The following is a 25,853-nucleotide window of genomic DNA, read 5'->3' as shown; positions in this document are numbered from 1 at the left end:
TTGCAAGAAATAATCACTGGAAGTGTGTCTCCTTCCCCGAGGAATGCATATTTTAGATGACTGGGTAATTGCTTCAATTCCAACTTCAGGGCCTGTACAATAGATGGTAAAAGTTTTGAATGTGACTGTGACAATTCAACACAAGGCACTTCATACCTTACAGGTTTAAGAGAATCTAATTCAAAAATAGTTTCTTGCAATTCAAGGGAAAGGTCAAACTTCCCTCTCATCTCCTGAATATACTCCCGATCAAGGCATGAGTAAGAGCAACTTTCAAAGCATCATCATCCATTAGTTCAAAAGTGTGCTGCATCAAAGAGTTAATTACATCTATAACAAAGACTGAATGAGATTCATTAGGATATTTCAAGGCATCATAAATATTGAATTTTATAATATCGCCATCAAACTCCATAGTCAGTGTTCCAGAATAGACATCAATTTTGGTCCTAGAAGTTCTCAAAAATTGTCTTCCTAATAAAATTGGAGGTGAATTAGCAGAATATCTTCCTCCATGTCAAGCACATAAAAGTTCGCAGGAAAAACCAATTTGTCTACTTGAACCAATATGTCTTCCAAAACCCCATTAGGATAAGCATTTGACCTATCAGTAAGTTGAATTATTATACCTGTCTCTTTTAAAGGCCCGAGATTCAGCATGTTATAAATAGAACGAGGCATAACATTTATGGAAGCACCCAAATCCAACATTGCTTTTTCAATCCTAATATTTCCAATGTTGCAAGGAACAGTAAACATACCTAGGTCCTTACATTTTGGAGGTAACTTTCTCTGAAGCACTGCTGAAATATTCTCCCCCAGATGCACTTTTTCATTTCCCTTCAATTTATTCTTAGTAGTGCATAATTCTTTAAGAAACTTTGCATATCTAGGGATTTGCTTAATTGCATCTAAAAGGGGAATATTTACCTCAACCTTGTGAAAAGTTTCTAGAATCTCTTGCTCCTGCTCCTTTTTCTTTGATTTAGCAAATCGATTGGGAAATGGAAGAGGAGGTATTACCACTACTGGCGGGTCATCTTAGGAATTTTGTTGCGGCCTATCTTTAGGTTTGGGTTCCACTTCTTCTTTCTCAATAGCCTTCTCAATGGCCTGCTCAGAAATTCTCTTACTGAGTTCTAGCAACTCTTTGCCATTCCTCAATATAATGGCACTTGCATTTTGTTTCGGATTGATAATAGTCTGTGAAGGCAAATTTCCTGAACCTTGAGACTCCCATCGATTAAATGCAGATACTAGTTGGCTCACTTGATTCTCCAGATTTTGAATACTAGCTCTCGTCTCCTGTTGAAATTGTTGTGCATTAGTAGCTAACGATTTAACAATTTCTTCAAGTGATGTACCTAATTTTGAAACCGGTTGCTGTTGTGAATTTGTAAGCCTAGGCTGATGTTGCTGTTGGTGAAAGCCCGGTGGCCTTAGGGCATAACTGAAATTTAGGTGATCCTTCCACCCTAGATTGTAGGTGCTTGAATAAGGATCATAGCACCTTTGAGGTGGGCCAGGAAATCCGCCAACTGCATTCACATATTCATTTGGATCATCTTGTAGTGTGGGACACGTATCAGTCTGATAGCTAGAAGCATAGCAAATTCCACATGTTTTGGCTTGTTGAACTTGTCCTACAACCAACCTTTCCACCAAAGAGGTTAGAGAATCTAATCACTGTTCAATAGAGGAAATACTCACCTCACTGCCTTTTCTAGGAGCATAATCCTGTCGCTCACCAAATTGTTGACCATTGGCTGCCATACTTGAAATTATCCTTCTCACTTCTATTAGCATTTTATTTACCAATGCTCCTCCACTGGCTGCATCAATGATTTTCCTGTCTGTTGCTGATAATCCCTCGTAAAAATATTCAATGAGAAGTTGATCAGGGATTTGATGGTGAGGACAACTTGCATATAACTGTTTGAACCTTTCCCAATACTCGTGCAATGTCTCTCCATTAAATTGTCTAATCCCACAGATATCTTTCCTAATGCTTGCAGCTCGGGAAGCAGGAAAAATTTCTCAAGAAATTGCTGCTTCATATCAGTCCACGTTGTAATTGATCTAAAGGGCAAATAATAGAGCCAATCCTTACCTTTGTCGGCTAAAGAAAATGGAAAGGCTCTTAATTTTATTTGCTCCTCTGTGACTCCTTGGGGCTTCATGGTTGAGCATGCCACATGATATTCCTTGAGGTGTTTGTGAGGATCTTCACCTGCAAGTCCACGAAAAGAAGGAAGTAAGTGAATTAATTCAGATTTCAATTTGAATGGTACTTCTAAAACAGGATATGTTATGCAAAGAAGTTGCCGATGTAAATCTGGTGTAGCTAGCTCTCTCAAGGTTCTCTCGTCCGCCATGGTTTCAATCTCCTCTTCAAATTCACTAGAAGGTTCAACCAAGTTAGATGACCTTACTTGTTGCTTAGTTTTCTTTTTCAGGATACGTGCTGTCTTCTCAATCTCAGGATCGTATTGCAACTTATCTATACGAGAAGATCGAGGTATAAACTAGCAACTGAATAAAAAAATAAAAATAAAAATCAAAGAAAATAAATCAATAAGGCACCAATCCCCGGCAACGGTGCCAAAATTTATTGGCTTGTCAAACTAGCAAAAATAAAAGTTCCTACTCTAATAACATGGATTTGAGAGTAGCGGTGAGTAGGGTCATATCCACAGGGACTGGGTGATTTATTTCTTTGTGAAAAATGGGGGATTAGGAGAAATTAACTGAATAGCTCACTTGAATAAAAATAAAGATAGTATCACAAAATTAAATAAAACTAAACTAAGAATAGGCAACACTTTAGTCGAAGGTCTGATTTCCACTTTGGTTCATTTAACTGATCATCGATGCAAAGGTGAAATCACTTATTCATAAATAAACTGGTTATGGTTGTCAACACGCTCTGACAACCTGTCTCTCCTTACTATTTCGATAACCATAACACGCTTTGTGAATATTTCTCTTGCCAATTAAGTAATCCTAAACAAGCTCTTAGGATTTAACCTATTGACAGCATTAATAAATAGAGAAGCTATCAATTCTAACCAACAAACACACAAGCTCGGTTCATTTAAGTTAGATTATATATTCCCGTGACATAAATTCGAAAGTCTCTTTTACAATCAAATTATATCACTCGCCACAAATACTAAAACCATCAAACAATTACGGATTTGATATTTTAGATGGCAATAGACTATTTCGACAATTAAATATTGATCAGATATCTAACTATTGAAAATAATCATAATCATGAATGAACAGAGAATATATAAATACTCATAAATAAATGAAGCAAACAAATTAAATTAGATCTCACAGTATAGTCGAACCAAAGCTTCAATTAACCTTCAACTAGAAAAGAAATTAGCCGCTCCTCATGTTGGATTCGCGACCAAGATTAAGTAATGCTTTTCTTAATTTTTTGTTTTTGAAGAGGGAAAAAGGAAAAAGAATCAGAGATAGAGCCCATGTCCGTTTTCTCCCCTATTAATAAAGATGGGATCCCCTTTTCCTACTAGGACTCCTACTTAAACTAAACTAACCAAGCAAAACCTATCAATTGGTTTCCAAAATAAATTACATTGAGTCATAGCCCCTCAAGATCTTCAATCCCATGACAAATGTGTAAAACCATGGGATGCAACCAGCTTCTTGATCAATTGACAGATTGATCTCATGTCCTACGAACTCTTGACTGTCTTGTCAAATAAGGCGTGGGCATGCTTAACAGACTAGAGTCTACTGGACATAGATCTTTAGAAGCACCACTTCGCATTTGACAAAACGTGGGCACGCTTAACAAGACAATTTCTGGAAAGTCGACTTTTAATGCGCCTTTTACTTCATTTTCACCAACAATTCCTAAAAACAACACCAAAATTCAAATATGAGTGAAATATATCAATTAACGCCATATTTTAACAAAATAAAGAGGAAAATATTCACCAATTATATGCACAATTAGCCACTTAACAGTTATGTCTCACATTGGTTTTAGAGATGGAGAAAGAGCGGTTAATATATAGGTAATAGCTCAAGATAGCAATTTGATAGGGAGACACATCTCGAGAGAGTCCACCAAAGAGTCCAATATATAAGTCAGGAATCCAACTCTGATCCAAAAGTTTAAACTATTAGGTTTTGGGTTTTTATTTACATATTAACCACTCTTTCTTCATCTTTCGGACCAATATGGGACATAAAGTTTTACCCATGAACCTAACAGATTTGAGTAGTTGAAATCTTTCAATCTTTTATTGGTGACGAACATCTTTTTTGTTATATTCTGGCTAAGATTTTGTGATGTCACGTTTGTACAGTGCAAAAAATGGATATGTCTTTCACTTAGCAACTCGATTTTTTTTTTTTTTTTTTGGCTTAACCGTCAGGTACAAATACACAGAACTTCAGAAGGGGATGTACCGGCTTGATCCAGGACTTCACCAACTGCAAGAGACACTGTAGATATATTAAAACAGCATGTGTAGACTCCAAATGTTAACCGTAGACACTAGCAATTTTTTATAGTCGGCATTGATTGCAAATTCTCTTTAAACTGAAGTGTTCAACCTATAATTTATACTCCGATCGCTGTGCCAGTGGTGCCACTTTCGGCCGCCATCACTTTCATTCACAAAATTTCACCGAAATTCAACTTCCCACTCAATTTTTTTATGTAGAATCCGATTTTGGAAATTAGTTTTTACAAAAAAATTAATAAAAGTGGGTGAGAATAGAAAAAACACTGGTGGGTAAAGTATGTGAGAAATATATCAAGTTGTATCTTATCAGTTGTAGGTTGGAAGTTGAATCTAAACTATATAAAGAGTAATCTTAAATTTATCCTCACACTTTGGGTCTCGCAGCAATTTTCTTTGAGATCCCAATGCCATACTCATTGATTTAGTCGCATTCAAAAGTTTTGTTTTTGCCGTGTTTTAAGAGTCAAGCATAGCGATAATGTCTGGCAAATAAGAGCCTATTGAAATTGTACTTTTGGGAAGCTGTTCTATAAATAAAATACTATAGTATTTTTTAAGATTTAACATATGTGAGACAAAGAAATGATTGAAAAAATATTTTGAAAAATGCCTCTCAAAACTCTACCTATCACTGATTCTAAATATTTGAGGAACCTTTCAAAATCATACAGCTAATACTATTGACTTTTAAAAGATCCCTTACAAATTCTATGCTCCCCAATTTTTTCTATTTTTCAAATACTTTTCTTTATTTTTTGCACAAACTAAAATGAAAATCAGATTCTATGCGAAAACTGAGTAAGGAATTGAATTTTGATGAAATTCTATAATTGAAAGTGTTGGTGGCCGATGCTGCCACCACTAGCACTACGGCGGGAGGCAGCCATGGAATCTACATTCTTAGTTTGTTAAATAGGACGAAGAAGAAGAAATGGTGAGGTGCCTTTTTCCCTTTTTCCTTTTGATCCTTTTGATTTTTTTTTTCTCTAAAGTTTGTGGGGTATAAGATGCCCGTAATTTTTTTTTCTAACAAATATATGAGCAGAAATGAGTTGAGGGGTTAAAAATGTGTCATTTTCATTTGTATGAGATGAAAAAATATTATTTTATATATGAGGAAAGTAATAGGTACAAATCCAATGCGTGGAGGATTATTTGTATGATTTTTTTTTTTTTTAACATCAACAATGATTGGAGACCTTTTCTTTCCGGATAGTCAAGAAACCATGTCCAGGCGAAGTCCAATTTGTTCCATGACTACTAATATTTCATGTAACTTGTAGTTTAATCACGGGGTCCTTCCATTTTCCAGAGGAGGCCTCTTAGTGTCCTATCCATTATTAGGTCTGTGATTTAAATTCAGTGTACGGTTAAGGTTCAAAAGGTGTTGGAGAGAAATGGGAGGGATGAAAAGAAAAGTTGCAAGTTGTAGTTTCATAGGGTAGTATTTGGATTTAAAAAAAAAGGGTAGTATTTGGATTTGTATTAATTAATGTAGGCTCTTCTCATATTGTATCCAAGAACATAAATATTTTACATTTTATGGGACATATGATCTTTCAACCCACCACTTGTTTTAATAGTCAATTACTAATAATTCGAATTAACTCTTGATGATAAATAAATAGTGAAAGATAAATTGAAAATTTATATCACTATATTAACTATTGTATACATGATGCCATACTACAACACAATGCATCCAAAGAACGTAATTAACCTATTTTTTATTGGATTTCTTTTTTTTTTTCAGTGCAGAGAAGATTCCAAATTTTACAATGAGTAATGGGGAAAGAAAATATTTTAGAGTCAAATTAAAGACTTCACGATGAATGACTTGAAAATATGTCCTTTCAATAAGGCACTAGTCCAACAAATATTATTGAGCCAGTTAATTTTGTGGGCATTATTCAGGACATTATAAGGCTAATAATCAGCACATTACTGTTGACTGACAACGTTTGCTTCATGAATAGACTTTCCGATATGTTGGATGGAACAAGTTGACAGGGTCCCAAATAATGACGGCTTGCCAATACTGGATAAGAATGATGAGTTCAAGCAGCCAACTCTTTGCTATAAGAATCAATAATAGAACTAGATTTTTTTCCCTTTTTAGCAAGAAAGTGATGAGATTTAAGAAGTAAGGGGGAAAAAGGGAGAATTGAAATCATGATCTCTGCATTGGATTCCAGGAAGGATAATATGCAGTGGCAACCAGGTAAAGGTCATTTTTCCTTCCTACTGTTATTCCAATACTTTCATCCATGTCTAGATCATCAACCTTCATTCCATAAGGAAGTCCCCAGTCAAAATGGTAGAGCAAATGAGCTAAGGGAAGCTCAACATTGACTAGACCAAATGTTATGGCTGGGCACATCCTCTTGCCCGTCCCAAATGGAATATATTGAAACTGATAGCCAGTGTACTCGACTGATTTTTGCTCGAATCTCTCTGGTTTGAAGCTTTCTGAATCATCCCAATAAATAGGATTTCTCCCCATTGCCCAGACATTAACAAGAATGGGTATCATATACCCTTTGACATCGCGGTTTAATTTCCTTGTTTGATCTTGGGATTAAAGGAACAGGTGGATGCAGCCTTAGAGTTTCTTTAACCACCATCTTCAGGTAGGTCAGTTTTTGAATATCCTCCTCCTCAATGGTCTTCTTTCCCTTGCAAACTTGTCTCACTTCTGCTTGTACCTTGGCCATTACCTTCGGATTCTTCATCAATTCTGACATAGCCCATTCAGTTACTATTGATGTAGTGTCTGTTCCGGTATTGAATATATCCTGCATGTATGCAATAGATTATTTACAAATACTTTACAAGAAAACAAGCAAGAAGGTAATAATGTAGAATCTGTATTGCCACGTACGAAGTACAGCTTTGATTTTTTGGCTTGTGATGGGAATCTGAAGGCTTCCATTTTCCTGTTGTCTTAAAAGAACGTCAATAAGATCTTCATCTCCTGATTCAGCATTGCCCTTTTTTCCAGATTCATGGTTCACTTTGTGCTGATTGATCACATCATCTAGAATGGCATCTATTTTATGGTGCATTGTGAGCAATTCGCCTTTTATTCCGCTGATAATAGGAAGTATTTTCAAGGAGGCGAAAAAATCAGCAGCAACAAAGCCACCCGCTAGGGTGACTGACTTCTTCAAAAACTCGATCATTGTTTCATTGTTCTTCAATATTCCCCCAAAAGCTGCTCTACAGGTCATTGAACTTGTATACACAAAAACCTTATGTGTAATATTTACCACTTTCCCCTGAAGAAAAGCAAATTGATTCCATCAGTTTTGCGATTTCAGCATTTCTAATAAAACTGAATGATCGGACTCTCTTGCCGCTAAAAAGCACCATCAGGCATATTTTACGCATTTGCCTCCAGTGATCGCCGTAAGGAGTAAAGGCAAGATCTTGTAGATCATAGCTAGCACAAGATAGCGGTGGCTAGTCGCGGTCGCCTGTCTGCAAAGCTTGGATCATGAGTTCCTAGAAACTCTTTCGCCATCTCGGCTGAAGATACAACCACTGTAGAAACTTCACCAAGTTGAAGGTGCATGATTGGTCCATATTTTTTGGCCAAATCTCTGAGAACATGGTGTGGAGCTCCACCAATCAAGTTGTGCAGGTTCCCAATTAGAGGAAGTTTTATTGGAGCTGGTGGAAGATTTCCAGCCAAGTTATATATTTGTGTCAAAATCTTCGATACCATAAATTGGAACAAGAAGAGAAGAAGCAGACTAGAGAAGCTCAAAGGTAAAGGAAGAAACTCGAGTTCCATTCTGGAAATTTGAAATGATATAGAGAGATATCTTTTGGTGCCTGACTTCACTTGATTATTTGTGTATATATACCTGAAAATGCTCTAAAACTCATCCATGTTTGCCTGACCTCAAAATATGTTTTAGCAGTTTTCTTTCCTTTGGGTCGTAATCCCAATAATTCGATTAAGCCGCCGCCAATTTTGAATCTTCCAGAGCCCATCTTCGCTTTACTAGCACTATTTGTGTTATTATTGATGGTCAATACAGAATTGGGAAAGTTATAGAAACTTCCCAAAGTTTTCTAATAATATTAATTGGCACTCTTCTTAAAATACTATTATCCTCCCTTGTCATCCAAAGTCAACATTGCAACACACAAATTGACACTTGTATCCTTAGTACTTTAGGCTTGCTTCGGAAAAGTTTTTCTCACTGAAAAATTTGTCATGTTTGTTTTCCTCTTTCATTTCTTTTTTTCCCGCAAAAAGTTGTCCCCAATCTTTAACAAAAAGTTTTAGAAATGTTGGCACCATTTTAGGAGGCTGTATGTTTGAAGTTGAAAATTGTTAATGCCAATCAACTTATCACATTGGCTCGATTCACTTCACTAATTTCTTTGGCGTCATATCTTGGAAGAATCTACAAATTGCTATAGCAGATGTAGAGCTTACCTTTTCTTTTACTTTTTTTTTGGCCCAAAACATTTCGATTGTGGCCTTACAAATAAAGCCACAACATTTCACTCCAAGGTTGAAAGACGTTGACATCTAGAGCTGTCAACGGTCCGGATTTGGACTCGAACTCGACCCGGACATAATTCCGTCACTTGAATCCGGACTCGTGCCCGTTTACTTTAACCAAAAAAAAAAAAAAGCGAGTCGGATACGGAATACAAGATTTCGATCCGTATCCAACCCGAATCCAGATAATACATTCATAATTATAAAATATAAATATTTCTAAACACAATAATAATAATTCTTTACCAAATTAACAAATCCGAATCTTACAATCCACCCAACCGCATATCTCTCTCTTCTCTCTTGGTCTACCCACACATCTTTCCTAAACCTTAGTTTTGTTGGGCCTTATTTTTTTGGGTAGATCCAAACCCAACCCGAGACCATTGGACCTAGTTCCAGAACCCTAAGCACAAGATCCGTCGGATAGACGGGTCGGGTTCAGAACTGGTACATTATAGCAAGTTTGGGTCCAAAATTTTCAAATCTGACCCGAACCCAACCCGTTTACAAGCCTATTGACATCCCTCTTAAACTTGGAAAGGTCATACTTATGCTTTCCAATTCTTAATTTTGTACTTTTCAAATGTATTCATCAATGTTCAATTTGTTCAATCCCCAAGTCTATACGGTTGCCACGCAAGTAACCTTTGTTATTGCAATTATAAAGTGCTTGCTAGTTGATAGTTGATGTTGTTGTATTTTGTTGCATTACACTTGCAACCCCTACACATTTTTTCCTTGGATTTCTAACATCTTATTACTCCTAAAAAATTCTAATGAATTAACAAGTAAGAAACAAGAAGGGCAATTATGACATGAAAAATATGTTCTCTACTTAACCGAATTTTTATGTCTTCCTTTTTCTCATAGGGGCTGAATTTAACATGTACACAACATTTAGTTAGGGTAGAACAATGAGATTTCTAGAAGTTTAGGTCCCCAAATAGTTTATATATAAACATGTATGCATATTCATCCAAGCTCTAAAGTATTAACTTAGATAGAAGGTTTTCTACACTCAATTGACCCATGACATCATAATTATGTGATATTTGTTAATTATTTTTATTAAATATATGAACCATGAAAAAGTTTGAAAGAAAATAAAAAAAGAACAAAGAAGCACAATGTACTAACCGTTTAAAATGGACATAAATATATGTATATGTATTTTGACAGAGGATCGGAGTATTCGTTAGTACATTTAAATCATACTTAACTACACTCACATTTAATGCACACTTTGGACATCTTTTCACATTAGTCTAACTTTTGCCAAAGACTTAACACTTGAGTCCTCTCTTAACTAGTGCCCTCAAGGCACCTACTAGCCAAACCCTTTGATGAAAAACAAGAAAGAGCAAAATAAATGCATATGTAGTATAACTTGTGGGAAGGTAAAGAAAATGAAAAGAAAGATTACATACAAGACGCAGATGTATGATATAAATATTTTAAGTTAGTTGAAGACAGCATTGTATTGAAAATTGGTTATAATAATGTAGATTGTCATTAATGTGGAGATTCGACCAAATTTAAAATCATTGGTCTTAATTGCATTAGGAGTATAAAACCAACTCATTTGCTTAAACTGTTCTGGTTCAATTGTTTAGCAGTTGAACTAACCAATTCATCTGAGTCTCACAAAATACGGTAGATTTTGAACCCTTATAGTCTAAGGATCAAACTGAAACGGACAGTGGACTGGTCAACGGTTTAACCAATTGAACCACTTAGTTTGAGCTAGAATTTATAACCATGCTTTAAGTTACAAGAGAATAGGTATGTCAATCGATTAGGCATTTGCCCAAATTCAGTCCAGATCCATCGTGTTCGCTAGATCTAGACCATGTGAAAGAATCACAGGTATGGGTAGGATCTGATTTTGTATATTAATCCATATGTAATCCAAACCCTATCTAGACTTATATGTATATATAGAAAAATGTAGGATGTTTAAACACATGCAAGTTTAAATGTTGAAAATACACAAAGATTTTCAAACAAATAGAGTTATTTAATAACATTTCATACTTTAACTTCATAATTACTAGGTGTAATACTTTTCAGTGTTGGTAATTGTATTGTATTTCTGATATCTTTGCATTATATATGTTGTTATTAACTTTGAATTCAAATTCTAATAGCATCCGAGTGTGAATTTTTTTTTTTTCAAACCCATGATGGTCATAGTCTAGATCTGGACATGTGAATCACGTGGTTCTAACCTAAATTAATACTACCATCTTGTTGACACACAAGAGTGTGATTGCATGTATTTAGACGATATAACAAAAATGACTCCACTCTTTGTTTTAGTTTTGTTCCTCTCCTTCCCTTATATTTGACAAATTCTGACACCCATACTGGTTCGTATAATCTCTCAATATTCACATCTGTTGTTTCCACGCTAGACATGTATGTGAAGCTACGAGTCTCACGCTTTCTGAAACATTTGGAAAGGCGACTAATTGTGACTTAATTACACAAAATTACTTCATTACTTTTTCTTCTAGAGATTTTAAGGAAGTAATTTTTCTATTCTGATTTTCAGGAATTTCAGTCTAGTTTCAAATAAAGCAGTTCTAACCGTACATTACCATTCATTTTTTTTAATGTAAAATTTGGTTGCTTTTATTGATTGAAGAGAAACAGAGGATATGCAAGGTGACAGAAAAACAATAATACAAATGATAACTATAACTATACTAGTGATGTAGAACAAGGTTTCAAGAACAGAGGGACCTTTGTGGAGGAGGAGGTCGAGTTGCCTACCCAAACGTGCATGAAAAAGGCTACAAAGGACGCTAGCAGAATTTATGCAGAATCCACATCGGACTTGAAACCGATTGCCGGGCTGAATTATTTCGATCTTGTTAATCCTATTATCTAGTCTTGTGGGCCTTGGATCGGACTCCGAATCCTCCATGGCAAACACGGGTGATTTGTAGCACCTTTTGGTCATTTCGTTTCCTCTATTATTTTGGTAATTTTGGTAGTTTCTTAATTTTTTATTAGGTTTCGTATTTATTATTTCCCGTTTCTTATGTATTTCTAGGGGTTGTGTGCTTATAAATAAGTTTAGAACTATTGTAATTTTGACTATAGCCCCATTTGGGGTTGTGGTGCTTTTGTTACAAAAGCACTTTTATGTACTAAAAGTACTTTTAAAATATTCATCGAATATCATGCAATAAAATTAGGAGTAAAATTTTTGGTGTTAAAAGCATTTTTAGCAAAAACTCAAATTTGGTGCTTTGAGAGTAGCTTTTGTGATTTAAAAAATAAAACATCAAATTTAATTATTTTATCCGACATTATGAATCAAATAAAGAGATAAACACTTTTAATAATTTTCAAATTATACATTATCCAATACAATAAGTATTTATTAAACTATGTTTCCAAATAATATATTTAAACGCATTAAACAGATAATAAGTACTTTTATTAAAAACTTTAATACGAAAAGTACTTTTCAATAAGTTATGTGAGGACTCGAAAATCTATTATTTTTAAATCCCTAATTTTGGCTTAATTAATTATTTATTTTGATTTTTGCCACGAATGATATTTTCTAGCCTTATTAGACCTAAGTACATGGTATTATAGTTTCATTATATTTTTAAAGTGTCTCGTTTCAAAAATTATTTTCTTAGAAGCTTGTTTAGTGAAAGTGAAAACGCGTTTGGATAATTTAACCAATTGGGAGTACATTAAGCCGGAAAATTGGAGACATGTACAATGGTCTTAAAATAGGTAAATTTAGGTTTAAGTACTCAAGTGATAGTTAGTGGTACGATCGTTATAAGAATTTCTCGAAGGTTTCACTTTATCGCGCCTAAATTGGAAATACGCGTTTTCACGCGCGCGATTAATTAAGGGACTTTAGACCATTATTTTGGGACAATTAAGAGTGAATAATATTAATATGAATATAAGTGCATTAGAGGTTTAGTACACTAGTGAAATAAACTCGAAAGGAATCGAGCCCAAAATGCGCCCGTACACGCGCAAGAGAGAGTTGACTTTCGGTGAATTGTGGCCACACATTTAAGCTTACTTTAGAAGCTTTATTTCAGCATATCATACGCCCCTTTCTTTCTCATTTGGCCGAAACATCAGCTGCAACAAAACAACTCCAAGTTTTGCAAATTCCATCTCCAAATCTTACACAAGTCTTCATCCAATTCACACCAACTTAAACCACACGTGGCTTAACACTTAAGGATCATTTGAGCTGCAAAGGGGAGCTGAAAATCACGGTTTTCCTGGAGTAAAGGGGGGCCGAAATTCTGCTTGAACATCAAACCAAAGTAGGTAATGATCCAACACTCTAAACTTGGTTTATAGAGGTTGCTTAACACCTTTAAGCTTGGATATTCATATGGGTGGTTGTTATTGTTGGAAATTTGGAAGGTGGGCTCTATGAACTCCCACCCTTTGTCTTGATGGCTGATGTGATGATTGATGATGAATTTAATGTTGGTTTAGTGCTCAAAATGGTAGATTAATGGTGTATTAGTAGTATGAACTTCAAGAAATGCATGAGACGAAAAGTTCCAATTCTGCCCCTGCTTTGAACGTATCTATTTCTGCAGAATTTTGGGGTTGTAATGACTTATATATGATGTTTATATGTTGTATAGATGGTGTATAAAATTTCATTGAAAAATATTGAGGTTTGGTGGGTCAAATGAATTGATTTCACAAAGCTAGTAAATCTGGAACTGTTCCCGTAATGCTCTGACCAGCTTTCGTGTTTCGGCCATAATTTTGTGCTCCGACGTCAAAATCGAGTTCCGTCAGCGGCATTTGAAACTAGACATTCCAACCTTTCCGATGGTATAAAATGAACATTCTGGTTCCATGTATGTGAGCCGAACCAACCACTTAAAGTCGGCTGTTCTGTTTCTCTGTTTTACTGGAACGAAATGCTGAGGCTGCAACTTGTGGCTCGAATTCGAGCTAGTTGTGTGCCGAATTTCAGAATGATTTATTCTTTGAAATTATAGCTCTATGAATGTGTTTTCCAACGCCATAAACCATGCCCAATTCCGAGTTAATTTGGGTGATTTGTGATCAAAATAAGGAACCTGCCCTGCTCTTGAAAACCCTGACTTTTGGACAGATTTGATGCAAGTCTTGGTATAGACTTGCTAACTGAATATTTTGGTGCTAAACACTTACCAAATGTACCATGAATATTCCTTAGGCTTTGCCTACACTAATGAGCCATGTTTGAGGAATTTTTCCTTGACCAAATGTTTGAAATGGAAAACAAAAGGTTCAAGGCAGTTTTGTTTTAGTATTTTCGAAACTTAGGGTGTTTGATTGACTACCTTCCAGAAGGTATTTTTCCATGAAATTTGAGAGAGGGATACTATTTATATAGGAGTATTATACTGCCAAAATTTGTACCAAATCCAAGTCCATTTCGATACCTAACTAAAGTCCCAAAGTTGGAAGCTCAAATCTGGAAATTTGTTCACCAGTTTTGAATTTTTCCCAAACTTCGAGCTACCGTATCTCGGTGCTTGAAACTCCGATCCTTGATCTGCTTTGTCTGTTATAAATCTTACTTGCAACTCTAATTGAGTTACAAATGTCAGAGGCTAGCTCACAACGTGTGAATTTTTCCGAATTTCCAAAGTTAGCGAAAAACCAACCCCGGCTCAATTCTGAGTGTTCTGGAACAGCAACTTTAAGCCCATTTTTGAATATCTTCCACTTAGATTCATGGAAAAGTGTCTTCTAAGAACTTTTAGTACTTTCAAATAGGTTTCCAACGGTACCAAGTTTTCCAATTTTTGACGTGTAGAATGTGAGATACGATTTTTCAAAATATCATATCAAAACTGAAAATTTTCCGAATTCCAAAGGAAGGGAGTTTTCAAGCACTCCTTATTCTTTTGATATTACTTGAACATGTTATACCTGATTTTCTAAAATGAAAACTCGATCGCTCTTGTACTTTAAGAAACTCTAATTGAACCTCGATTTACGAGTAATTGAGGTTTGATTTCATGAAATTTCCTTGGATTGTACTAGTGTACAATCTTCCTTGACAATTGGGATATATGAGTGATGCTTCACTATTATTTGCTCAGGCGCACACGAGGACCCATAAAAGGATCCCACAGTGGACGCTTAAACTTCGAGTGCCCTTTTCTTCTCGTTTTACTTGATGAGTGTCAAGTGTGTGTTACTTGAACTCCTGTGAATTCGATACGTGATTACTTGTTATTGATACTTGAGATTTTGGGAAATGGAGTCAAGTGTGTACTTTCTCGCACTCGTTCTCATTCGAAATGATTTAACTCATGCTCAAATTGCTTGAATATATCGATTGATTGGATACATCGATTGCTTGTACGTATCAATGCTTGATACATGATATGGTATGCTATGGCTGCATACGTCGTTTGAGTGAATCTCCTCGACACACAATTGCACATGGGGACGCCCACATCTCATTGGCCGACCTTGGACTTGAGCCGACATGGGCTTGATCGGGAACCTTGGCGAGTCATGAGATATATAAGCTTGACCTAATGAGAGGTTTTGCTTGGCATACTCGAGTAGTATCGCCACAAACAAATGACAGGTGGGCCCGATACAGGGGTATGTAAGGTGAAATGGGACAGGTTAAGTGAATTTCTACGAACAAAACCTACCCGATTGACGGAGTGTCAATTCGTGGAGGTTATTAATCGTGCAAGTGGAATATAGCTCTTGAGAGCTCCTATATTCTTGAATTGTTTCCGTTTACTTTCCGGTAAATTGTTAATTATTGAAACGTATTATTGCTTAGCTTGTAATTGGGATTGTTACTTGAACTACGTGCTTGCATGTGTGTCCTTGGCCTCACGAGCGTTTTGCTCACCATGTAGATTTGTTTTCCTTAACAGGAATGGAAATGGAGTTAATGCGGAGAAATCTCCTTTTGGATATATTTTGTTTTAGGGTTTCAAGTGTATTTTGGCTTGACCCCTTTATGATTGTACTTTTGGAAGTTTAATGTATCATTCGGATATATGTGATGTATATTTTGGAATTTAAGTTGTATTATGAACGCCCGACGTGCGGGTTGGATAATGGATGGATATTATTAAGCATGAACGCTTCCGCACTATATGTATTTGTACTAATTTGATTGTGGTATCTAGTATCGCTTTAAGCTTGAACGTTTATTGCTTGAGTCCTGGCCAGAGCTAGGCAGGCGTTCCGCGGATACCCTTTGGTGCGCCTTAGGGAGAAGTGAGGGCGTCACATTATCGCAACCCCAAATGTGCCCTATGTCTCTAGTTGGCAACAAAGCCCAAACCCATTTACCCAGTCAACCCACGCACTGTTTCTAGGAGGTTGGGCGGGTCTATTGGGTTATGGGACAATTTGGGTTGGGTACCCTTACAATCCCTTACTACTCCGATGCTAGTCCTGATCCCAGTATTGATCAAGAGAGAAAATTGAACCTCAAGTTCTAACTAAAGATCCATCCCTTTCTTCTTTGGGTCAAAGCTCTAAATCGAATTTCTGGGAAATAAAAACCCAAGATATCTTCAATAGTGTTATCAACCTGGAACCCAACATATTGTAGCCCACAACCATTTGGTGTTATAATTTGTTATGATGTTCTGTGTCTCAATTTCAAGTTAGATCCGAGTTGATAACTCCTTTGAGAAAAGTATCTATTGATTTGCATAACTTGTGGTTTCATGGCAGAGCATCTTAGGTCTAGTCTCACGAAATTAACCAACAAGAATAATAGGATTTTTATCAATCCAATAAAGATAATAAAAAAGTAAATATAATGAACAGAAAGACATAGAATTTTACGTGGTTTTACTTCGAGGGGCAAAGGGTAGTAGAGTTAGTATAACAAAAAGAGAGTACAAAAGAGCAAATATAAAACCCTAGAAAATAATTCTAAAGCTCAAAGGTACCTAAAATTGAAAGTACAAAAGAGCCTAAATAACATAATGCTTAACGGTCCAAAAATTCATAACTTACTCTTTTGATTTGATGCATAATCAAAACTTCTCTTAGATTGAGATGTGGACCCCCTAAAACTCTCTTGAATTTGTGCCTTGAACACATTAAACTCGCTTAAATCTATTATATTTATAACTACCTTGAAGAGAGATTTTTTCGTAAAATTTTTGATATGAAGGGTCTGTTTGTTTGGGTGGAAAAAGATTTTCGGAAAATATTTTCCATATTTTCTGTTGTTTAGTTGTCAATTAATTTGGAAAAATAATTTCTGACAGAAAATAAGTTACACTGACAGGAGAAAATAACTTCTTTATCTAGCATTGTGAAGTTATTTTCCTTTCATAAAAGCAGTCTTCTTTTCACAGCCTCCAGCAAGGAACCATCGATAAAAGACCAATCTCTTCTTCGACAGTGATGACAGACAATCTCTAGCGACATCTCATCAGCAAACAAATCCCTTCTTCGCCGGCAGCATCTCCAACTCTGGCAAAGACCCACTATCTGGGTCTTCACATTATGTGGCAAAATTTATTTATGGATTCTAGTTTATACAGCATAAATAAAGGTTGATTTGGAGAGAAAATTGCACAGCTTCCTAAGTTTTGGGTTTTGGAGAAGACGGTGCAGCACTTGAGGCTGGTTTAAACAATTTGTTGCAGATCGTTTCTGTTTTTTTTTTTTTTTGGTGTAAACGGCGTAATATAAATAAAAGCAATCAAAAGTTCCCCTGGCTATTACAGAACTGTCCTAATGCTACGGGGATAACAGATGCCCCTGGTGTCCTCATCAAAAGCAAAAAGGAGTTCTCGAGGACATGATTCAAAAATCATAAAATTTTGATCCAGCTTGCTGCCCAATTTCGCTAAGACATCTGCACATCTGTTGGCCTCACGGTAAACATGCCTGAGTTTAACATGCTGGAGCTGCGAAAGCAGGCATCTGCAGTCCATGATAATTGGATGGAAAAGATGATCAGGATTCACAGTAGAATTAAGGAGAGAAATCATATCAGCACAATCAACTTCAACTTCTAAGCAGGGGATTTTTAGCGCAATAGCCAGTTGGAGTCCATCTCTAACTCCCCATAGTTCAGCTAGGATGTTAGACGCTATGCCTAAGTTTCTGCTGTAACCCTTAATCCAACAGCCAGAGGAGTCACGAAAGATCCCCCCAGCACCTGCAATCCCGGGATTATTAAGGGCAGAGCCGTCAGAGTTGAGTTTAATCCATCCACAAGGTGGAGGAATCCATCTTACCAGCACTTGGGATTTCTTATAGGGAATGGATTGAGATTGTGGGCCTAGAGTCGTGAATTCGACAGCCAGGTCTATACACCACTTCACTGGATTTGAGACTAATTTGTGAGGTTCAAAAATTTTTTTGTTGCGAGTATTCCAAATAACCCAAAGAGCAAAAGTGCATAAGACTCCCCAAGGAATAGAGAGAAAAGGGGATGGGGAAGGGTCAATGCAGATTTTTTTGAGCCAGCCTATGAAAGGGAGATGGTTTATATTGTGGAGCCATGGTGGTTTAAGACCTGTCCAGAAGTGCACTGCTGAATTACACTTCCTAAGGGTATGGTCTGTGTCTTCACAGTGCAAGGAGCAAAGTTGACAGGTGTTGTCCGGAAGAATATTCCTTTGATGGAGAAGTTGTCTGGTGGCTAGTCTATTATGATTCACTAACCAGATGAAGAACCTAATTCTGTTTGGGACTTTGAGAGACCAAATCCAGTTAAAAGAGATAGCAGGGGGAAGTGGAGCATTTTCTTTGGCATTGGAGGCTAGCTCATAGGCTGATTTTAGTTGGAAGTTGCCGTCAATGGAGGGACTCCATTTGAGACAGTCTTCTGAGACCACATGATGGGATCTAGGTGTGGAAAGTATTAAACTAGAGATTTCATGTGGAAGGCAAAAGGACAAGAGTTGTAAACTCCATCCTCCATTGGAGTCAAAGAGGTCAGCCACTCTAAGATCTTCTTCATAACTGTGTAGGGGTCCCTGAATGAGGGATCTAAGGCTAGAAGTTGTGAACCAGTTACTAGTCCAGACTTTTAGAGAAAGTCCATTGCCAACATTCCATCCCAACCCCCGTTCAATGATGTCTTTTCCTTCTTTAAGGTTTCTGAGGTTGATAGAACCTTTAGAGGTAGTCAAGAGAAGCCTATTTTGGGCCAGAGATTGGGTTCTGTCAAGGTAGAGATCCGAAAGAATGTTAACCCAGGGTTTGGAAAAACCTTTTAATAAATGCCACCCCATTTTTGACAGGCCAGCCTTGTTAAGGAGCAAAGTTTGCCTTAGACCCAATCCCCCTTGGGATTTCTTGAGGGTAATAGTGTCCCAATTTAGAAGGTGAACTTTCCTCTTGTCTGAGGTAGATCCCCACAGAAAATTACGTTGCTCCCTATCGATGGCTTGGCAAATATTTTTTGGGATAGATGCCGCCTGAAAGAAATAAGATGGGATGGAGGAAATGCACTGTTGGAGGATGGCTTTCCTTCCTGCTAAAGATAGAAGACTAGCTTTCCATCCTTGCAATTTTTTTTGCACTTTTTCGAGTAAGAACTGGAAGGACTTGGTGGGTGATTTGCTAAGTGTGATGGGAAACCCCAGGTATTTGCCTAAGTCATTTGTGGAGCTAATACCAAGGACATTGGAAATGGTGGCTTTGGTGAGGGGGTCAGTGTTGGGAGAGAAAAGGGCTTTAGATTTGAAGAGATTGGTTTGGAGACCAGAAATGGAAAAAAATTGGTCTAGCACATTCTTTACAGAATTGATGGATTGTACGTCTGTGTTAGAGAAAAGAATTATGTCATCTGCGAAAAGGCAGTGGGATAAGGAGTGACTAGTTCTACCAAACTGCAGGGGTTTCCACCGTTTGTCTTCGACTTCCTGATTGATGAAGAGGGAAAGATATTCCATGCAAAGAATAAAGATATAGGGGGAGAGGGGGTCACCTTGACGGATGCCTTTAGAAGGTACAAAGTAAGGGGAAGGAGCGCCATTGTGAAGAATGGCAAATCTGGTTGAAGAAATGCAATGCATAATGAGGGATATAGTGGATGTGGGGAATTCAAAGAAATGAAGGACTTGCTTAATAAAATCCCATTCCAGGTGATCATAGGCTTTGTGAAGGTCTAGTTTAATAGCACAAACCCCCCTCTTACCTTTCTTCCTCTTGATTCTATGAATAGCTTCTTGAACTAGAATCACATTGTCTGTCCCACTTCTTGAAGGAATGAAGCTTGTTTGAAAGGGAGAAATGATAGAAGCAAGCGCGGGTCTAATCTTGTTGACTAGAACCTTAGCTAGAATCTTGTAGCTAGAGTTGCATAGTCCTATGGGTCGAAATTGGTTTAAGGTATTCGGCTGATCTGTTTTAGGTATGAGACAAATATGCGTGTCATTCACTCCTGGAGGAATTGGATTTAGAGCAAAAGCATCAAGGATAAACTTGGTGATGGAGGGGGCAAGGGTGGTCCAGCATTTTTGGAAGAAAAAAGGGTGAAAGCCATCTGGTCCAGGACTCTTGAAAGGTTTCATATCAAAAACGGCTTGCTTGATTTCTAGTTCAGTTGGAACATTACTGATGGAAGATTTGAGTTCGTGGGACAGTACGGGGCCTGGGAAGGGGAAAGGCTCTGGATGCAGAGGCGAGTGTGATTTTGAGGAAGTGAAAATGTTTGTAAAAAAGGAGAAGATATAGTTTTGGATATCCTGGGGATTCAATAGCCAAGTATTATCACTGGTTTTGAGAGAAAGAATCTTGTTTCTCCTTCTTCTGATCAGCGTAGAGGTTTGGAGAAATTTAACATTGAGGTCATTTGCCAGGGAATGATCTATCCTTGCTTTCATGAGCCAAAGAAGTTTTTCTTGGTTAAGGATCTCCAAGTACTGATTGGAGAGAACTTTCTCCAGGTTAACAAGGAAGGTTGAGGAGTGGGATTGAAGAGATTTCTGGATCCCTAGGAGACGAGCTAAGAGGTTTTTTTTTTTCCAGAAAATGTTGTCAAAATTTTTTGTGCTCCAGTTCTTTAAAATAGAAGAGAGGGCTGAGAGATCGCCTGAAATGGGCGTAGGAGGACCCACCCAGGATTCTCTAACCACTTGGGAAAAATCAGGATGGACCATCCAGAATTTTTCGAGTCTGAAGGAGTGAAAAGGGCGAGGTGATGATTCAGGGTTCAAATTGATTAAGACGGGACAATGGTCAGAGTGTACCCTAGTTAGGTGAGAGACTAGAGCTTCGGGAAAAAGGTTTTTCCAATCCGGGTTACAGAAGGCCCTGTCTAGCCTTTCATAAATAAAGCCTAGATTTTGTTTAAAACAGCGCCAAGTGTATTTTGGGCCAGAAAATCCCAAGTCCAGCATGTTACAAGAGTCAAGAACAGATTTAAAAACAGAGGCTCTAGCTCTACTAACCGGACGACCCCCTTTTTTATCATTTGAAGAGAGCAGCTCATTAAAATCTCCTAGCCAGAGCCAGGGACAGTTATGTTGCATGGCAAAATTACAAAGTTCATTCCAGAGCACAGTTCTTTCATGAAAACGTGGACTAGCATAGATACCACTTAAAATCCAAGGAGGAGAGTTTGGATTTACCTGGATAGAGGCATGGATCACTTGAGAGAGATTGGAGATGGGGTTCAAAACGATCTCAGCTTTGTTCCAGAGTATCCACATGCCACCACGAAAGCCGATTGCATCTACAACAGTGAAATTGTCAAAAGGCAAGTTGCTGCAAATTTCTCTGGCTCTCTCACCGTGGAGTTTCGTCTCCACCAGGATTGCTATGCCCGGATGGTGCTCTTGCACTAACTGGAGAAAATGGTTCCTGAACCCCGGGTGGCCTGCTCCTCTAACATTCCATAGGAGAAGCTTCATGGAGTCTAGGAAGGGGTTCTGCATCATGGGCTCTGGAGGACTCAGAGCTCTGGTACGGTGGCTGGAGTTGCCATCGTGGATATTGTCTGGAAAGCTTAGCTCTCGGCTGAACCTTGGTCTTAGTACCAGCGAATGGTCTCGGGCCTCTGGGCTTAGCAATTCTATGGCAGTTAGAAAGATTTTTATGGCTAAGACCTCTCTTACGGGCGAGATGATAGTGACTGAGCTTTGACAGTCTCGCAGAGTAACCGATAAGGGAGATATGGAGAGAATTTCCCTTCGGGTTTCTGGAGTCGGCATTCGACTTTGTTCTGCACCTTGGCTTGAGGCCGTGGCTTCCCGGACACCTTGTCTCAGTTGATTCCTCGGAGGATGCGCAGCTTGATTGTTCCTCCGTCTCCAGGCTCTTTGGTGGGTTTGATCGGGTGGTGGGTGTCTGTTTCTTGAAGATTGAACGAAGTTGTTTGAGGGACGAGCTTGGTTTTGTTGGCCAAGATGGCTTCCGTCTCGCCCTCTTCGCAGAGCTTGGTTCCTTCTCGCTATCCTCTCTTCTGGATCGAGGTCTGTTATGTATGCAATTCTTGTTTGGGTTGCCCAAATCTGGATCCTTCCCAGACTGTGTTGGTCCTGGGACTGGTGAACATTCTCCCACGAAAGGTGTGGGTTCAGGAAGAGAAGTGGGTCGATGACTCGATGTGAGCAAATTAGTTTCCATTCCTCGTCCCGATAGAGATGATTTAGTTGGGGAGCTTGGGGAAGAAGGGGTTGAGGAAGGTTGTAGAGTGATTGGAAAGGTGGGTTGCTCCTGCTCTGTTGGGTGCGCGGATATGGGTGGAAGTGACGAGGGGACCACCTTGTCCTGCGAAGCAATGGGGTGGAAGGGCGGGAATCCATCAGCGAAAAAAGACAGAGGGAGTTTGGAGTAGTTTGGCAAGTGAGGTGATTCAGATGTAGAGCGGTTCCTAGTTTGTGTGGGTTTTGAAGGGGTTGTGGGAGAGGGGTTGTGAGAAATTGTGCTCTTGATAACAGAGAACCCATTTGTGCTCTTGCCATTTTGGTGAATGGTATTCTCTGGTCGACTTGTTTGGGAGATCGTAGAAGCCAGAGGTTCAGTGGAAGGGAAAGTATGGAGAGAGAGGGGATCGTGAATGGTATTGGATTTATTGGGGGTTGGAGAAAAGGCATCTGGATCTATGACCTGTTTGAGAGGTGAAAAAGGGTTTGGATCCCTCTTGTTTGACAGTAGAGGTTTTTTCTTCCAAAGGGTTCTGACTTTAGGATTTGACAAAAGGGCCGCATTAAAAGTATTTTGGCTGGGTTGACCAGGAGTATTGGGCTTTGAGCGGCGGTTTGAATTTGAAAGAAGTGTACCGTTAGAAGGTGGGTGACGTTTGTTCCCCGGAGCTATTTTCCTGGATTTGGTCGGAATGTGTGACCATCCCGGTTCTGATGACTTTGCCGGTGCCGCAGTTTGTAGAAGGGGAAGTTTTATGCAGCAGGCTTGGTCATGGCCCAATTTGCCACAGCCGAAACAAAAGGAAGAGTTTTCTACTAGGATTGGTTGGATGTAACTGTCTAACTCGATGGCTGTGGGTATGGGATCAGTAAGATCCACTTCAACGCATAATCTAGCAAACCGTCCTCTCTCGGTGTTAGCTGTTATAGCATCAATCTTTATTAGTTTGCCAATCTTGTTGCCAATAAGGCTGAGCGCTTCCGCATCATAGAATTCGAGAGGAAGGCCTGGGAGTCGGATCCAGAGGGCTGTGGTCTTTGATATAGCTTCCAAAGCGTTGAAAAAAGGGCTCCACTTTCTGATAGTGATAAAGGTTTTGTTGATGAACCATGGTCCCCCAGTGAGAATTTTATGGAAGTCTTCCGGATTTGAAAATTTGACTGCAAAGTAGTCTCTACCAAGATCCAAAGTAGAGAAAGGGCCTGCAGTTTTCCAGACGCGCCTGATGTTTAAATCAAAATACTTGAAACCCAGACTTTTTCCCAAAGGTTTTGCTATGAGAGTGAGGTTCCAGGGAGTCCTAAGTCTTTCCCGGAGAGAGTCAGGAAAGCTTATGGAAAGTGTAGTATTAGAGGCAGTGACAGTAGACGCAAGGTTTGAGATGTTTGCGGCAACGGAGGGGTTGACATATGTTGCTTCGGCAGGGTGCGGGCTATTAAAATCAATCTGTATGGAGTTTAGGAGCTGGTCTTTGAAGGATTTTTGATATGGGAGAGGCCGGGGTGGAGGTAAGATGCTCGGGCAGGGGAGATGGTTTGTTAAAGAAGGGGTATCTGTAACGGAGGGTTGCTGGAGTTGATCTGAGTGTGGCTGTTGATATGGATGTTGGTTGGCGGAGATCTGCTCGGAGGATGAAGTCACCATTTTCTACATGATTCCTTTTCTACATGATTCCTTTTCTACCTGCTGCTACTGTCAGATAGATACACAGGGTATGAGTCTTGACAATAGGAGACGCAGATCGTTTCTGTGGCTGACAGTAAGATGTGCTTGCGATTGAACTTGTGCATACTAGATTCCCCATCAAACTGGAGTAAAGAGAAAATATTCAGCAGTTTGGTCTGGAAAGAGAATTGGCAACGTGTGGTATTTTATGTATGTCAGTGGAAGTTTTTTGAATTTTATCACTCACAGTAATGTCTTGCTGTATCCGGAACTGAGTACTACTGAAGATATATCATTATTCTGCAAATCAACAAGTTGCAGTTGTTGGCTAATGTTGTTACCCATATCCAATGTATCATTGAATGCGTTCTTCCTCAGAATCCTGTTAAAAGTTAATGCTATCAAAATAAGTTCTTTCACTTCTCCAGGTAGCATCCAAATGCTTTCTTTCTTTAAGATTGCTTATTTTTAAACTTACACTATTTGGATCTGAAGTAAACTAAAAAGTTGTTGGGGTACTTGTCCCTGGAGTGGACCATTTTCCAAAGCCCTGATCACCATTCCAAAAATTTTAATAAGAAAAAGAAAGGAGTTCTTAGTATTGATTCCATAGTGATTAATACTCACAAAGTGGTTAGCTAATTTAAGGTTGAGAACCATGCTGGAGCTTGTGACGGTCGAAAAGAGTTGTTGCTCAGGTTCCTACGAGGAGAATCAATGTTGGTGACCATGTTCATCCTTGAGATTCACATATAGAGATCTCAAAGGAAATTTAAGTTTTACATCCTTACACATAATTTAGGAAGCTGTGTAATATGAATAAATATTTTATAGAAATGATAATATGATTATAATGGATAGAAACTAAAATGAACTTGTAATGAAATGAATGTTTTGAAAGTAGAAAAATATTTGCAACATATCAACAAACATATCAGAAAATATTTTCATTGACAAACCAAATACCAGAAAATTATGAAAAAAGAAATTTGGAAAATATTTTCACTTAATAACCAAATACTGGAAAATTATAGGGAAGGAAGTGTTTTTTCAGAAAAATGACTTCGATAGAAAATATTTTCAGTCCAACCAAACGGACTCGAAATACAAAAACAAGCTAAATAGAGTAAGTGGTGGTGCTATACCTAATCGCTATTATGCCTATGGTGGATTTTGGTTTATTATTAAGAATGCATGTAGATCCACACAAAAAAAGTCACCAATCGGTCACCAGAGACGGTGGACTATAATTGGCGGAGAAGCCGATGGCTTGTTGCAAAGTGTCAAATAGGTTCTTTATGCTGGGAAAGAAGATCGAGTAATTAGTAAGGAAAAAGGGCAAAAATTTTAAAAGACAGCTGGTTTGGGTCATTAGCGAATGCTGCATTTGAGTAAATCCACATTAGCCCAAATCGAAAATTGACTCATTGAAATGTTGGACGGATTGGGTTACAACCCAATTATATTAAACTCATAAACAACTCGCCTAAATTTAACCCAACTCGCTGAATTGCCACCCTTATTCTTGAGTAGGCCAATCTTCA

At 38.1% G+C, this 25,853-nt stretch overlaps 2 pseudogenes; both read right to left on the bottom strand.

Annotated features, from left to right (window-relative positions):
- Positions 1–6,678: 6,678 nt before the first annotated feature.
- On the bottom strand, positions 6,679–7,309 carry LOC113780588 (annotated as a pseudogene).
- Positions 7,310–7,336: 27 nt separating this feature from the next.
- LOC113780586 lies at positions 7,337–8,304 on the bottom strand (annotated as a pseudogene).
- Positions 8,305–25,853: the final 17,549 nt, after the last annotated feature.

This window comes from Coffea eugenioides, chromosome 8 (assembly GCF_003713205.1).
Source record: "Coffea eugenioides isolate CCC68of chromosome 8, Ceug_1.0, whole genome shotgun sequence".
NCBI classification, from domain to species: Eukaryota; Viridiplantae; Streptophyta; class Magnoliopsida; order Gentianales; family Rubiaceae; genus Coffea; species Coffea eugenioides.
The sequence above is the reverse complement of the archived record's forward strand: the minus strand, read 5'-3'. Positions and strand labels throughout refer to the sequence as shown.